General features: G+C 39.1%; 1 non-coding gene across 1 annotated transcript; it reads left to right on the forward strand.

Annotated features, from left to right (window-relative positions):
- The first annotated feature begins 4,633 nt into the window (after positions 1–4,633).
- On the forward strand, positions 4,634–4,740 carry LOC116462197 (U6 spliceosomal RNA). Its single transcript, XR_004246286.1, has one exon. It is a non-coding gene; the product is annotated as a U6 spliceosomal RNA (small nuclear RNA).
- The last annotated feature ends 8,702 nt before the right edge of the window (positions 4,741–13,442 follow it).

A 13,442-nucleotide genomic window follows, 5' to 3' on the forward strand; every position in this document is an offset into this window, starting at 1 on the left:
CTGAGCTCTAGATGGCAGGTGCAGTGCTCGCGGACTTGTGCATCTGAGCAGCCTGCAAACATGACCCAAACCAGCACAGCCCGAGCCAGCTCGATGTCTGTGCCCTGACGTCTGCTCTTCCTAGGGGGTCACGGTCTCAACAAACAGCACTGTCATCACGAAGGATAACATTGAGAGTCATCCCTGATGCCTTGCTCCTTCCTGCTCTCAGCCCACTACATCTGATCCATCTGGAATCTTCTCTCTTCTACCTCCTGCACTTCTCAAACCCATTCACCTTACCTCCACTGTCCACAAATAGTCAGACCACCCTCCCTCACCTGGATGACTGCCGTCGCCTGTTCATTAACCTTCCTGTGTTCATATTGTCCTCTCTATTTATTCTTCATCCTGAAAAGCAATCTTTTTTTTTTTTTTGAAACGGAGTCTTGCTCTTGTCACCCAGGCTGGAGTTCAATGGTGTGGTCTCAGCTCACTGCAACCTCTGCCTCCCAGGTTCAACTGATTCTTCTGCCTTAGCCTCCCAAGTAGCTGGGATTACAGGTACCCACCACCATGCCCAGCTAATTTTTGTATTTTTAGTAGAGATGGGGTTTCACCATGTTAGCCAGGCTGATCTCAAACTCCTGACCTCGGGAGATCTGCTTGCCTCAGCCTCCCAAAGTGCTGGGATTACAGGCATCAGCCACCATGATCTGCCCGCAATCTTCTTTCAAAAAATCAAGTCATCTTTCTGTTTAAAACCCATTAATAGCTTCCCACATCCTTTGGACTGAGTCCAAATCCTTCCTGTGGCCTCGTGTATCCTCAGCCTTCTCTGCCTGCCTCCCCTGCCTCACCCTTCCCTACCCCCTCTCTCACTCTGCTCCAGCAATGCCTGCTTTTTGCAATGCCTCTTGAATTTTAAACTGAAACACTGATTCCATAAGGAGGCTGGTCCTATACTTTATTTTATGATGCAAGCCCCACATCACCTCTGTCTCTAGCACCTAGAACTGTTGAAGGCAAGTGGTAAGCATGTCCTGAATGAATGCTTGCAGGAACAAATGAAGAAATCACCATTTCCTAGGCCTTTCCTCTTTCCAGAAAAGTTGGCTTTCTAATGAGAATTGCATTTGCCAAAGTCAGTTTTCCCTGAGTGGCCTGGCCTATGAAGACTTTATAGTTAGGGTGGCTACTTCTTATCCAAGTAAAACACCTGGGAGTAAAAGTGACTGTTAAAAATAGTTAAAATGATGTGAGGTTCTTTTTTTGCTTTTTTGTTTTTTTGTTTTAAGATGGAGTCTAGCTTTGTTACCCGGGCTGGAGTGCAGCGGCATGATCTCAGCTCACTGGGGCCTCTGCTTCCCAGGTTCAAGTGATTCTCCTGCCTCAGCCTCCTGAGTAGCTGGGATTACAGGCCTGTGCCACCACACCCAGCTAATTTTTGTATTTTTAGTAGAGACGGGGTTTCACCATGTTGGTCAGGCTTGTCTCGAACTCCTGACCTCAAGTGATGGGCCCGCCTCAGCCTACCAAAGTGCTGGGATTACAGGCATGAGCCACTTCACCCGTCCAAAATGATATATTTTTGAATATATATTTATTGACTGACATTGATTGTAGTATATTGGTAGACCAATAAAATAGTTCTATTTGAAGATAAAATAATTTATAAAAGTAATTTCAAAAGGAAAAAGCCTCCATTGCAAAAATTAAAAATTTTTTAAAACTATTGCAAAATTAAAAATATTTATCTAAAAGTTTAAATAATGAAAATTTATACCCTAAAACCAAATTATCGACATTGATTATCCAAACATTGGAGAATAATGATAGCAGAATTACTATCTTGTATTGTATATATATTATATATAAAATATTTATTATATAACATATAATATAAACTACATAGCAATATATATTATATTATATATCCTAATATAATAACCTAATATATTATGCATCCTGTATAGTTATGAAGGAATTCACATATTTATACTTCTTTCACAAAATTGCCTACAATTATCTTCAAAGTTGCATTTTATAGTTAATAACATGAAATTGTTGACACATTCAATTGACCCTTTTCTGTAAACCACAATATTTTTATTTTAGAAAACATAGTCTCTAGAAGCGAATTCTGCTATGTGGAGAATAGTCTCAAATTTATTTTTTTTTTTACATTAAAATGTGCAATCCAGTGGGGTGCAGTGGCTGCAGTGGCTCACGCCTGTAATCCCAGCATTTGGGGAGACTGAGGCAGGCAGATCACTTGAGGCCAGGAGTTCAACACCAGCCTGGCCAACATGGTGAAACCCTGTCTCTACTAAAAATACAAAAATTAGCTTGTATTTTTGTGAAGCACGAGAATTGCTTGAACCCTGGAGGTGGAGGTTGCTGTGAGCCAAGATCATACCACTGCACTCTAGCCTGGAGAACAGAGTGAGACTCTGTCTCAAAAAAAGAAAAAAAGTATAAATATTTTAGCCCAAATCTTTTCACGGATAGCATTTTTTGTTGCCTCCACTCATAATAGCTCTCTTTGACAAACACTTTAATAAGACAAGGCATCAGAAAAATTACCTGATCCTTTTGAACATTCAGCTATACTTAGATTGATGCAATGTTGTAGGTCTTCATTTCATTTCATTTTAGTATTAAATATATATTTTTCAGTTGAACCAAAGTGAAATCATAGAATGTCAAAATTAACTCCTGTTCACCGTTTGCATTTGCATTGTTTAATTTATTCAATTCTCCCCTACTTTTATGAGGATAAACTTCAATGGTTTCCTGCTCACAAACTTTGTTTTCATTAATGGCAACACTACAATTGGCTAAAAGTTTCAAAATCTAAAGATTGTTGGTGTTCTGTTTATTTAATACTTTTATAAAGATTTTCAACATATTTTGAATAAAATGTAAATAAAAACTAAAGGACTCATTTCCAAAAAATGTCAAAATCAACACAGAGCTTGGTTCACAAAGGCCCAGACATTTCTAAAATCCGACCAGTGATAAGCAGCAAGAAAGAGAGCCCCGAACACCATGCCAAACTTGTTATTTAATTCAACAACAACTTCATTAAGATAATTTCATAGTTTATTCTGTGTATATCTGAAAACCTTCATAGATTGTGGCAACCGTGGCTTCTGTTTTGATTGGTAGAGTATCAGAGCACGTTTGGACACAATTATGAATTTTCAGTTTACCAATTCCAAGTATATTTCTGCTCCACATCATTTTTTTTGAGTAAGAATATTAATTTTACCAAAATACGGTGTTCTGCCAGATTTTGTTTTTATTATCACTGTAAAAACTATAATTTTATCTTCAGTGTGGAACTTTATAACTACATTTACAATAGCATTCACAACAATGTTCAGATGTTGAATTTGAGGAAACTTCCAGAAGCTTTACTTTGATGAATTGGACCAAAAAAAAAAATCTGTTATTGCAATCAACTGATTTTTCTACTTGGAGCATCTGATTACACTTTATAAAGCTGGCATCACCTAACTGCGTGATGAGTTTTTCTGCTAATGACACACATCAGTAGCTATGATTTCATTTTTCGTTTGTACCCAGGAAACCTTGGAATTGAAAATGAGTGAAATTAATTTAGAAGATATAGATGATATAAATAAATACATAGGTATAAATGAAAAGTCATACTTCTCAGAGTAATCTTAAAAAATACTTTCTGCCACTGCCTACAATCTTCTTAAAATAACTACCATACTAACTTTTGAAATAGATGTGGCTGTTCCTTTATCAGATTTGAGATAGCTGGTACTGATACCTCTGTGGTCCTCATAGCGCACAGCAAAGGTTAACAAACATTATCATTTTGTACATATTATATGTCTATCATCAATGTTCTTACAAAACAGAAATTTAGTACTTTATTTTTATTAAATTTAATACTTTATTTTATTAAATATGTGCTTGTCTTAGCTCATTTTTGCAAATGGGTTTAGGGCAAGCTTGTCTAACCCACACCCAAGACGTTGAATGCAGCCCAAACAAATTTGTAAACTTTCTTAAAACATTATGAGATTTTGAGAGGATTCTTTTCTTTTTCTTTTTCTTTTCTTTTTTTTTTTTTTTGCTCATCACCTATTGTTAGTGTTGGCGTATTTTATGTGTGGCCCAAGACAATTCTTCTTCTTCCAATGTGGCCCAGAAAAGCCAAAAGACTGGACATCTCTGGTTTAGGGAAAGATAAAAATGCATTTCAAAAAATTTAAGTAGCAGGGTGCAGTGGCTCATGCCTGTAATCCCAACACTTTGGGAGGCTAAGGCGGGTGGATCGCTTGAGGTCAGGAGTTTGAGACCAGCCTGGCCAACATAGCAAAACCCCGTCTCTACTAAAAGTACAAAAATTAGCCAGGTGTGGTGGTGCAGGCCTCTGGTCCCAGCTACTGAGGAGGTTGAGGCAGGAGAATCGCTTAAACTTGGGAGACAGAGGTTTCAGTGAGCCAAGATCATGCCACTGTACTCCAGCCTGGGTGACAGAGTGAGACTCTGTCTCAAAAATAAAATAAAATAAATAAATAAATAAAAATAAGTAAATAGCAATATATTACACCATACAATAAACGAAGCCCTCCGGGTACATTTTAGTGGAACTGTTAATAATAACAGCTCAGTGCTTGCTTCAGCAGCATGTACACTAAAATTGGAATGACACAGAGAAGATTAGCACGGGCCCTGCATGAGGATGATGTGCAAATTCATGAAGTGTTCCATATTTTTACTTTAAATTTCACATGTAACCAAAAACGAGCCTGCATAGCCAAGACAATCCTAATCAAAAAGAACAAAGCTGGAGGCATCCCGCTACATGACTTTGAACTATATTACAAGGCTACAGTAACCAAAACATCATGGTACTGGTACCAAAACAGATATACAGACCAATGCAACAGAGCAGAGGCCTTAGAAATAATACCACACATCTACAACCATCTGATCTTTGACAAACCTGGCAAAAAGAAGCAATGGGGAAAGGATTCCCTATTTTAATAAATGGTGTTGGGCAAACTGGCTAGCCATATGCAGAAAGCTGAAACTGGACCTCTTCCTTACACCTTATACAAAAATTAACTCAAGATAGATTAAAGACTTAAACACAAGACCTAAAACTATAAAAACCCTAGAAGAAAACCTAGGCAACACCATTCAAGACATAGGCATGGGCAAAGACTTCATGACTAAAACACCAAAAGCAATGGCAACAAAAGCCAAAATTGACAAATGAGATCTAATTAAACTAAAGAGCTTCTGCATAGCAAAAGAAACTATCATCAGAATGAACAGGCAACCTATAGAATGGGAGAAAATGTTTGCAATCTATTCATCTGACAAGGGGCTAATATCCAGAATCTACAAAGAACTTAAACAAATTTACAAGAAAAACGAACAACCCCATCAAAAAGTGGGCAAAGGATATGAACAGACACTTCTCAAAACAAGACATTTATGTGGCCAACAAACATATGAGAAAAGCTCATCATCACTGGTCATTAGAGAAATGCAAATCAAAACCACAATGAGATACCATCTCAGGCCAGTTAGAGTGGCTATCATTAAAAAGTCAGGAAACAACAAATGCTGGAGAGAATGTAGAGAAAGAGGAACACTTTTACAGTGTTGGTGGAAGTGTAAATTAGTTCAACCATTGTAGAAGGCAGTGTGGTGATTCCTCAGGGATCTAGAACTACAAATACCATTTGACCCAGCAATCCCATCACTGGGTATATACCCAAAGGACTATATATCATTCTACTATAAAGACACATGCACGCATATGTTTATTGCAGCACTGTTCACGATAGCAAAGACTTGGAACCAACCCAAATGCCCATCAATGATAGACCGGATAAAGAAAATGTGGCACATATACACCATGGAATACTATGCAGTCATAAAAAGGATGAGTTCATGTCCTTTGCAGGAACATGGATGATGCTGGAAGCCATCATTCTCAGCAAAATAACGCAGGAACAGAAAACCAAGCATCGCATATTCTCACTCATAAGTGGGAATTGAACAATGAGAACACATGGACACAGGGAGGGGAACATCACACACCAGGGCCTGTCGCAGGACATGGGGTCTAGGGGAAGGATAGCATTAGGAGAAATACCTAATGTAGATGACAGGTTGATGGGTGCAGCAAACCACCATGGCACATGTATACCTATGTAACACACCTGCACGTTCTGCACATGTACCCCAGAACTTAAAGTATAATTTAAAAAGAAAAAAAGAAAAACAAAACCCTCCAAATGCCATTGTCAGAGGTTCTGTTCTCCTCATACAGCAGGAGCCTGCAGAACAGTAAAGGGCAGTTTCTTCCAAAATGTTCTAATCAACCCCTAAGTAGACACTCTAGGACTTTATAACATTTTAAACAAGGCCACTCACTTATCTTTTGCCTGACTTAAGATTTCTCTGAGATATTACATTGACCAAACTGTTAATAAACATGCCTACATATTAAAAAATAACAATAACACCTCATTTTATTAGTTTTTGTTTGTTGTTTTGAGACAGGATCTCACTCTGCTGCCCAAGCTCAAGTGTAGTGGCACAATCACAGTTCACTGCAGCCTCAACTTTCTGGACTCAAGCGATCCTCCCCAATCAGCCTCCAGAGTAGCTGGGACTACAGGCATGTGCCACCACATCTGGCTAACGGGATTTTGTATTTTCAATAGTGATGGGGTCTTGCTATCTTGCTCAGGCTGGTCTCAAACTCTTCGGCTCAGGTGATCCACTCACCTCAGCCTCCCAAAGTGCTGAGATTACAGGTGTCAGCCACCATGCCTGGCCAATATCTCATTTTAAAATGAAGAATCTAAGACATGTTAAATCAAACTGGCTGCTAAGGCAATGGGCACAAACTAACTCAGTCCCAGGCAAACCAATATATGTGCCTCCTATATTCTTCCCTGGCACGAGATTTTCATCTATTTCCCATTCCTGTATAGGGGTAAAATGTGATAAAAATCTGGAAAATTCGCTGGGCACAGTGGCTCACTCCTGTAATCCCAGCACCTTGGAAAGCCAAGGTGGGTGAATCATTTGAGGCCAGGAGTTCAAGACGAGCCTGGTCAACAAGGTGAAACCCTGTTTCTACTAAAAATACAAAAATTAGCCAGGTGTGATGGCAGATGCCTGTAATCCCAGCTACTGGGGAGGCTGAGGCAGGAGAATTGCTTGAACCTGGGAGGCAGAGATTGCAGTGAGCCGAGATCATGCTGCTGCACTCCAGCCCGGGTGACAGAGTGAGACTTCATCTCAAAAAAACAAAAAACAAAAACAAAACAAAACAAAACAAAAACACCATTGTTCCAAAACCTACATAAATATCTTCTTCCGCTAAGCATTTCTCCTGAAGCAATGCTTTAGTAGAGTTTTACTAACAAAACTAACATGCATCTTGTAATCCACTTACAGCCCCTCGGGCATCAGCAAAGTCAGATGCCACCTCTGCAGAAGCTGCCAACCTCCCTTGCTTTTCCCTCAAAGGGGAAGTCAAGAAATTCAGTTGTTTCCAGCAAGATAAACCCAGGTTTCAAACTACCTTTAGTCAAAACTCATTAGCGCAAACCTGACTGATCCAAAATTCACAATAGTCTTTTTATGCTGGACTGAAATTAAGGTTTGCTATTGTTATTAAACAGGGAACAAAGGGGATACCGGATGCAGAACAATGGATAAGGATACTTTCTATTCAGGAAAGCATTTCCTGACAGGTTCTCGAAGAAAAGGGCAGCCTCCTCATTTCCACTGTTTCCTCTGACAACAGTGTTTACCTCATGGGTGTCTAAAAAACAAAAAGCAGAATTTGACTGTGAATTTTTTTTACTACAGATGTGCAATCAATAGAAACCAATCAATCTTTCTACTTCTCAAATGAGGATGGTTTGTACAGTTTGTAGACTTTCTCAACTGTTCTTTCTTTAGCCAAGAGGTGGCAATACTGTAAGAACACTAGAATCTGCTATTAGCAGAGCCACTAATGTGCTTTGTGGCCTTCGATGACAGCAGGTACCTCTCTGCGCCATTGTGCCAGCATTCCGGGCTCTGAGGGGATGCAGTTTCACGTCAGTAGAGGCAAGGGGACCAAGTAAGAACATGCAGTTATTTGCTGCCAGCATCCTCTGCCCAGCCATCACTTCCTTGAAGGCAGAGCCCAATTGCCTCCTTCTTGTCTTTATCGAGTTACCAAGCACAAATAGTGCCTGGTGCCCAGCAGAGACTCAGCAAACAATTCTTCAATTGAGTTCATCACTGCATTCCAAAGGGCCAGGGTGCCACAGCAATGACTGTGCGCTATTTGAATAGATTTGGACCTTATTTTGCCCCCTAAATTGAGTAAACCCTTTTTCCCAAGAGTGACAAATTAAGTTAAATAGCACAAGCATTTTCAGACACAACAATCTGGACAGGACGTACACAGCATGCCAGCATGCACAACAAATCTTATTTCTTCCTTTTTTTTTTTTAATGAAGATGGAGGTCTTGTTTTGTTTTGTTTTGTTTTGTTTTGTTTTGTTTTGTTTTGTTTTGTTTGAGACAGAGTCTTGCTCTTTCACCCAGGCTGGAGTGCAGTGGCAAGATCTTGGCTCACTGCAACCTCCGCCTCCCAGGTTCAAGTGATTCTCCCAACTCAGCCTCCCGAGTAGCTGAGGTTACAGGTGAACACCACCATACCTGGCTAATTTTTGTATTTTTTTGTAGGGACAGGGTTTCACCACGTTGGTCAGGCTGATCTCAAACTCCTGACCTCAAGTAATCCACCCACTGCAGCCTCCCAGAGTGCTGGGATTACAGATGTGAGCCACTGCACCAGGCCAGGGTCTTGCTTTATTGCCCAGGCTGGTCTCAAACTCCACAATTCAAGTGATCCTCCTGCCTCCGCCTCTCAAAGTGCTGGGATTACAGGTGTGAGCCCACCGTGTCTCTAATAGAGACAAGGTCTCCCTGTGTTGCCCAGGCTGGTCTTATATTCCTGAGATAAAATGATCCTCCTACTTCTGCCTTCCAAAGTGCTGGGATTAAGGCATGAGCCACCATGTCCTTCCTCTTTTGCTCATTTTTTTAGTTGGGTTGTTTGTTTTCCTCTATTAGAGTTTTTCTTGTCTTTTTACCTGTAGCAGCTGGGCCCTGCCCACAGGGCTATAGCTTAAATTGTTATTATTAAAAAACACAATTTGTGGTGAGCTCTCACATACATTATCTAAGATTATGATAAATGCTATTATTGCCCATACCGTCCTCAAATTCTTGCTGAATTTAACAGACCTGCCCAGAAGTGTTCTGGTGCTGACAACATAGCCACAGTAAGACAACACAGCTTCTCAAAGGCGAGCTAGTAAACAGCAGCCAGAATGCAAACCCAAGGCCATCTGGGGGATGCTCTTCACAACCAGGCTGTCCTCTTCCCACATCAAGGTTGGACTTTCTGGTCCTAGCCATGCAGGGGGTGAGAAAAACTGAAATTAAAGATAGAGTGGAGAAAAACTCAAGTGCTGAACTTTGAGCAATTGCAGCCAGAAGGATTTGGAATTCTCTATAATTAGTATTGCTAGCTGCAAGGAAATGGATTTGTGATTGCTTTTTGGAACTAATCTGGTAAATGTGTATTAAATTTGCAGAGGGTAATGGTTGGTATCCCTGGGGAAATGGGAGTCCAGTCAACTGGAAACAAGAGGGTAAGCTGAGATGCAGAGGCACCCGAGCACTTATCCTGCTTTCTCCATTGGATGAAAGAAGCAAGGGAGCTCAATGTTTGCAAACATTTCTCTACAATAGTGCTTCCTACTGGAATAGCTGGAGAAGCTTAGAAACTATTGATACCTGGGCCCCACCCCAGAAAATACTGATTTCACTGATCTGGAGTACAGCTTGGGTACCCAGGTTGCCTTATTTTTCTTTTGTTTTTTAAATCTTATTTATTTTTGAATACGGAATACATGCATATAGCATACAATTAGAAATGTACACAAGGACAATACAATACAATAAATGATATATGATGTTGAGCATTTTTTCATGTGCATAATTGCCAAATGTATATCTTCTTTCATGAAATATCTGTTCAGATATTTTGCCCTTTTTTTTTTCTAATAGAGACAAGGTCTCCCTGTGTTGCCCAGGCTGGTCTTATACTCCTGAGATAAAGTGATCCTCCTACTTCTGCCTTCCAAAGTGCTGGGATTAAGGCATGGGCCACCATATCCTTCGTCTTTTGCTCATTTTTTTAGTTGGGTTGTTTTCCTTCTTTAAAAAAAAATTTATTTCCATAGGTTATTGGGGAACAGGTGGTGTTTGGTTACATAAGTAGGTTCTTTAGTGGCGATCTGTGAGATTTTGGTGTACTCGTCACCCAATTCGTAGTCTTTATTCCCCATCCCTTCCCACCCTTTTCCTCTGAGTCCCCAAAGTCCACTGTGTCATTCTTATGCCTTTGCATCCTCCTAGCTTTTCTCCCACTAAGTGGAACATTCGATGTTCAGTTTTCCATTCCTGAGTTACTTCACTTAGAATAATAGTCTCCAATCTCATCCAGGTTGCTGTGAATGCCATTAATTCATTCTGTTTTGTGTTTGAGTAGTATTCCATAGTCTATATATACCACAGCTTCTTTATCCACTCATTGATGGATGGGCATTTGGGTTGGTTCCACATTTTTGCAATTGCAAATTGTGCTGCTATAAACATGGATGTGCAAGTATCTTTTTCATATAATGACGTCTTTTCCTCTGGGTAGATACCCAATAGTGGGATTGCTGGATCAAATGGTAGTTCTACTTTTAGTTTTTAAAGAAATCTCCTTACTGTTTTACATAGTGGTTGTACTAGTTTACATTCCCACCAGCAGTGTAGAAGTGTTCCTGGTTCACCACATCCATGCCAACATCTATTTTTTTTATTTTTTATTTTTTGATTATGGCCATTCTTGCAGGAGTAAGGTGGTAATCACTGTGGTTTTGATTTGCATTTCCCTGATAGTTAGTGATGTTCAGCATTTTTTCATATGTTTGTTGGCCACTTGTATATCTTCTTTTGAGAATTGTCCATTCATGTCCTTAGCCCACTTTTTGATGGATTGTTTGTTTTCTTCTTGCTAATTTGAGTTTATTGTAGATTCTGGATACTCGTCCCTTGTCAGATGTATAGATTGTGAAGATTTTCTCCCACTCTGTGTGTTGTCTGTTTATTCCACTGACTGTTCCTTTTGCCGTGCAAAAGCTGTTTAGTTTAATTAAGTCCCAGCTACTTATCTTTGTTTTTATTGCATTTGCTTTTTGGGTTCTTGGCCATGAAATCCTTGCCTAAGCCAATGTCCAGAAGGGTTTTTCCAATGTTATCTTCCAGAATGTTTAGAGTTTCAGGTCTTAGATTTAAGTCTTTGATCCATCTTGAGTTAATTTTTGTATAAGGTGAGTGATGAGGATCCAGTTTCATTCTTCTACATGTGGCTAGCCAATTATCCTACCACCATTTGTTGAATAGGATGTCTTTCCCCCACTTTGTTTTTGTTTGTTTTGGCAAAGATCAGCTGACTGTAAGTATTTGGGTTTATTTCTGGGTTCTCTACTCTGTTCCATTGGTCTGTGTGCTTATTTTCATACCAATACCATGTTGTTTTGGTGACTATGGCCATAAGGTGACTATGGCCAAAGTATAGTTTGAAATTATTAAATAATGTGATGCCTCCAGATTTGTCCTTTTTGCTTAGTCTTGCTTTGACTATGTGGGCTCTTTTTTGGTTCCATATGAATTTTAAGATTTTTTTCTAGTTCTGTGAAGAATGATGGTAGTATTGTGATGGGAATTGCAGTGACTTTATAGATTGCTTTTGGCAGTATGGTCATTTTCACAATATTGATTCTACCCATCCATGAGTATGGGATGTGTTTCCATTTGTTTGTGTCATCTATGATTTCTTTCAGCAGTGTTTTATGGTTTACCTTGTTAAGTTCTTTCACCTCCTTGGTTAGGTATATTCCTAAGTATTTCATTTTTTATTTTGCACCTATTGTAAAAGGAGTTGCATTCTTGATTTGACTCTCAGCTTGGTTGCTGTTGGTATATAGGAGAGCTGCTGATTTGTGTACATTAATTTTGTATCCAGAAACTTTGCTCAATTCTTTTATCAGTTCTAGGAGCTTTTTGGATGAGTCTTTAGGGTTTTCTAGGGATACAATAATATATCAGCAAACAGCAACAGTTTGACTTCCTCTTTATCCATTTGGACGCCATTTATTTCTTTCTCCTGTCTGATTGCTCTGGCTAGCACTTTCAGTACTATGTTGAAGAGAATTGGTGAGAGTGGGCATCCTAGTCTTGTTCCAGTTCTCAGGGGAAATGCTTTCAACTTTTCCCCATATAGTACGATGTTGGCTGTGGGTTTGTCATAGATGTCTTTTATTACATTGAGGTATGACCCTTGTAGGCTGATTTTGCTGAGAGTTTTAATTATAAAGAGATGCTGGATTTTGTTAAATGCTTTTTCTGCGTCTATTGAGATGATCATATGATTTTTGTTTTTAATTCTGTTTATGTGGTGTATCACATTTATTGACTTGCATATGTTAAACCATCCCTGCATCCCTGGTATGAAACCCACTTGATCATGGTGGAATATCTTTTTGATATGTTATTGGATTCAGTTAGCTAGTATTTTGTTGAGGATTTTTGCATCTATGTTCATTGGGTATTGGTCTGTAGTTTCCTCTTTCGTTATGTCCTTTCCTGGTGTTGGTATTAGGGTGGTACTGGCTTTATAGAATAATTTAGAGAGAATTCCTTCTTTCTCTATCTTGTGGAATAGTGTCAATAGGATTGGTACCAATTCTTTGAGTGTTGGGTAGAATTCAGCTATGAATCTATCTGGTCCTGAACTTTTTTTGTTGGTAATTTTTTGATTACCATTTCAATCTCACTGCCTGTTATTGGTCTGTTCAGGGTATCTAATTCTTCCTGATTTAAGCTAGGAGAATTGTATCTTTCCAGGAGTTTATCCATCTCCTCTAGGTTTTCTAGTTTATGTGTGTAAAGGTGTTCATAGTAGCCTTGAATGATCTTTTGTATTTCTGTGGTGTATTTGTAATATCTCCTGTTTCTTTTCTAATTGAACTTATTTGGATCTTCTCTCTTCTTGGTTAATCTTTCTAGTGGTCTATCAATTTTATTTATCTTCTCAAAGAACCAGCTTTTTCTTTCATTTATCTTTTGTATTCTTTTTTTGTTTCAGTTTCATTTGGTCCTGCTCTGATCTTTCTTCTGCTGGGTTTGGGTTTGGTTTGTTCTTGTTTCTCTAGTTCCTTGAGGTATAATCTTAGATTGTCTGTTTGTGCTCTTTCAGACATTTTGATGTAAGCATTTAATGCTATGAACTTTCCTCTTAGTGCTGCCTTTGCTGTATCTCAGAGATTTTG

The sequence above is a fragment of the Hylobates moloch genome, unplaced genomic scaffold (assembly GCF_009828535.3).
Source record: "Hylobates moloch isolate HMO894 unplaced genomic scaffold, HMol_V3 SCAFFOLD_22, whole genome shotgun sequence".
Lineage (NCBI taxonomy): Eukaryota > Metazoa > Chordata > Mammalia > Primates > Hylobatidae > Hylobates > Hylobates moloch.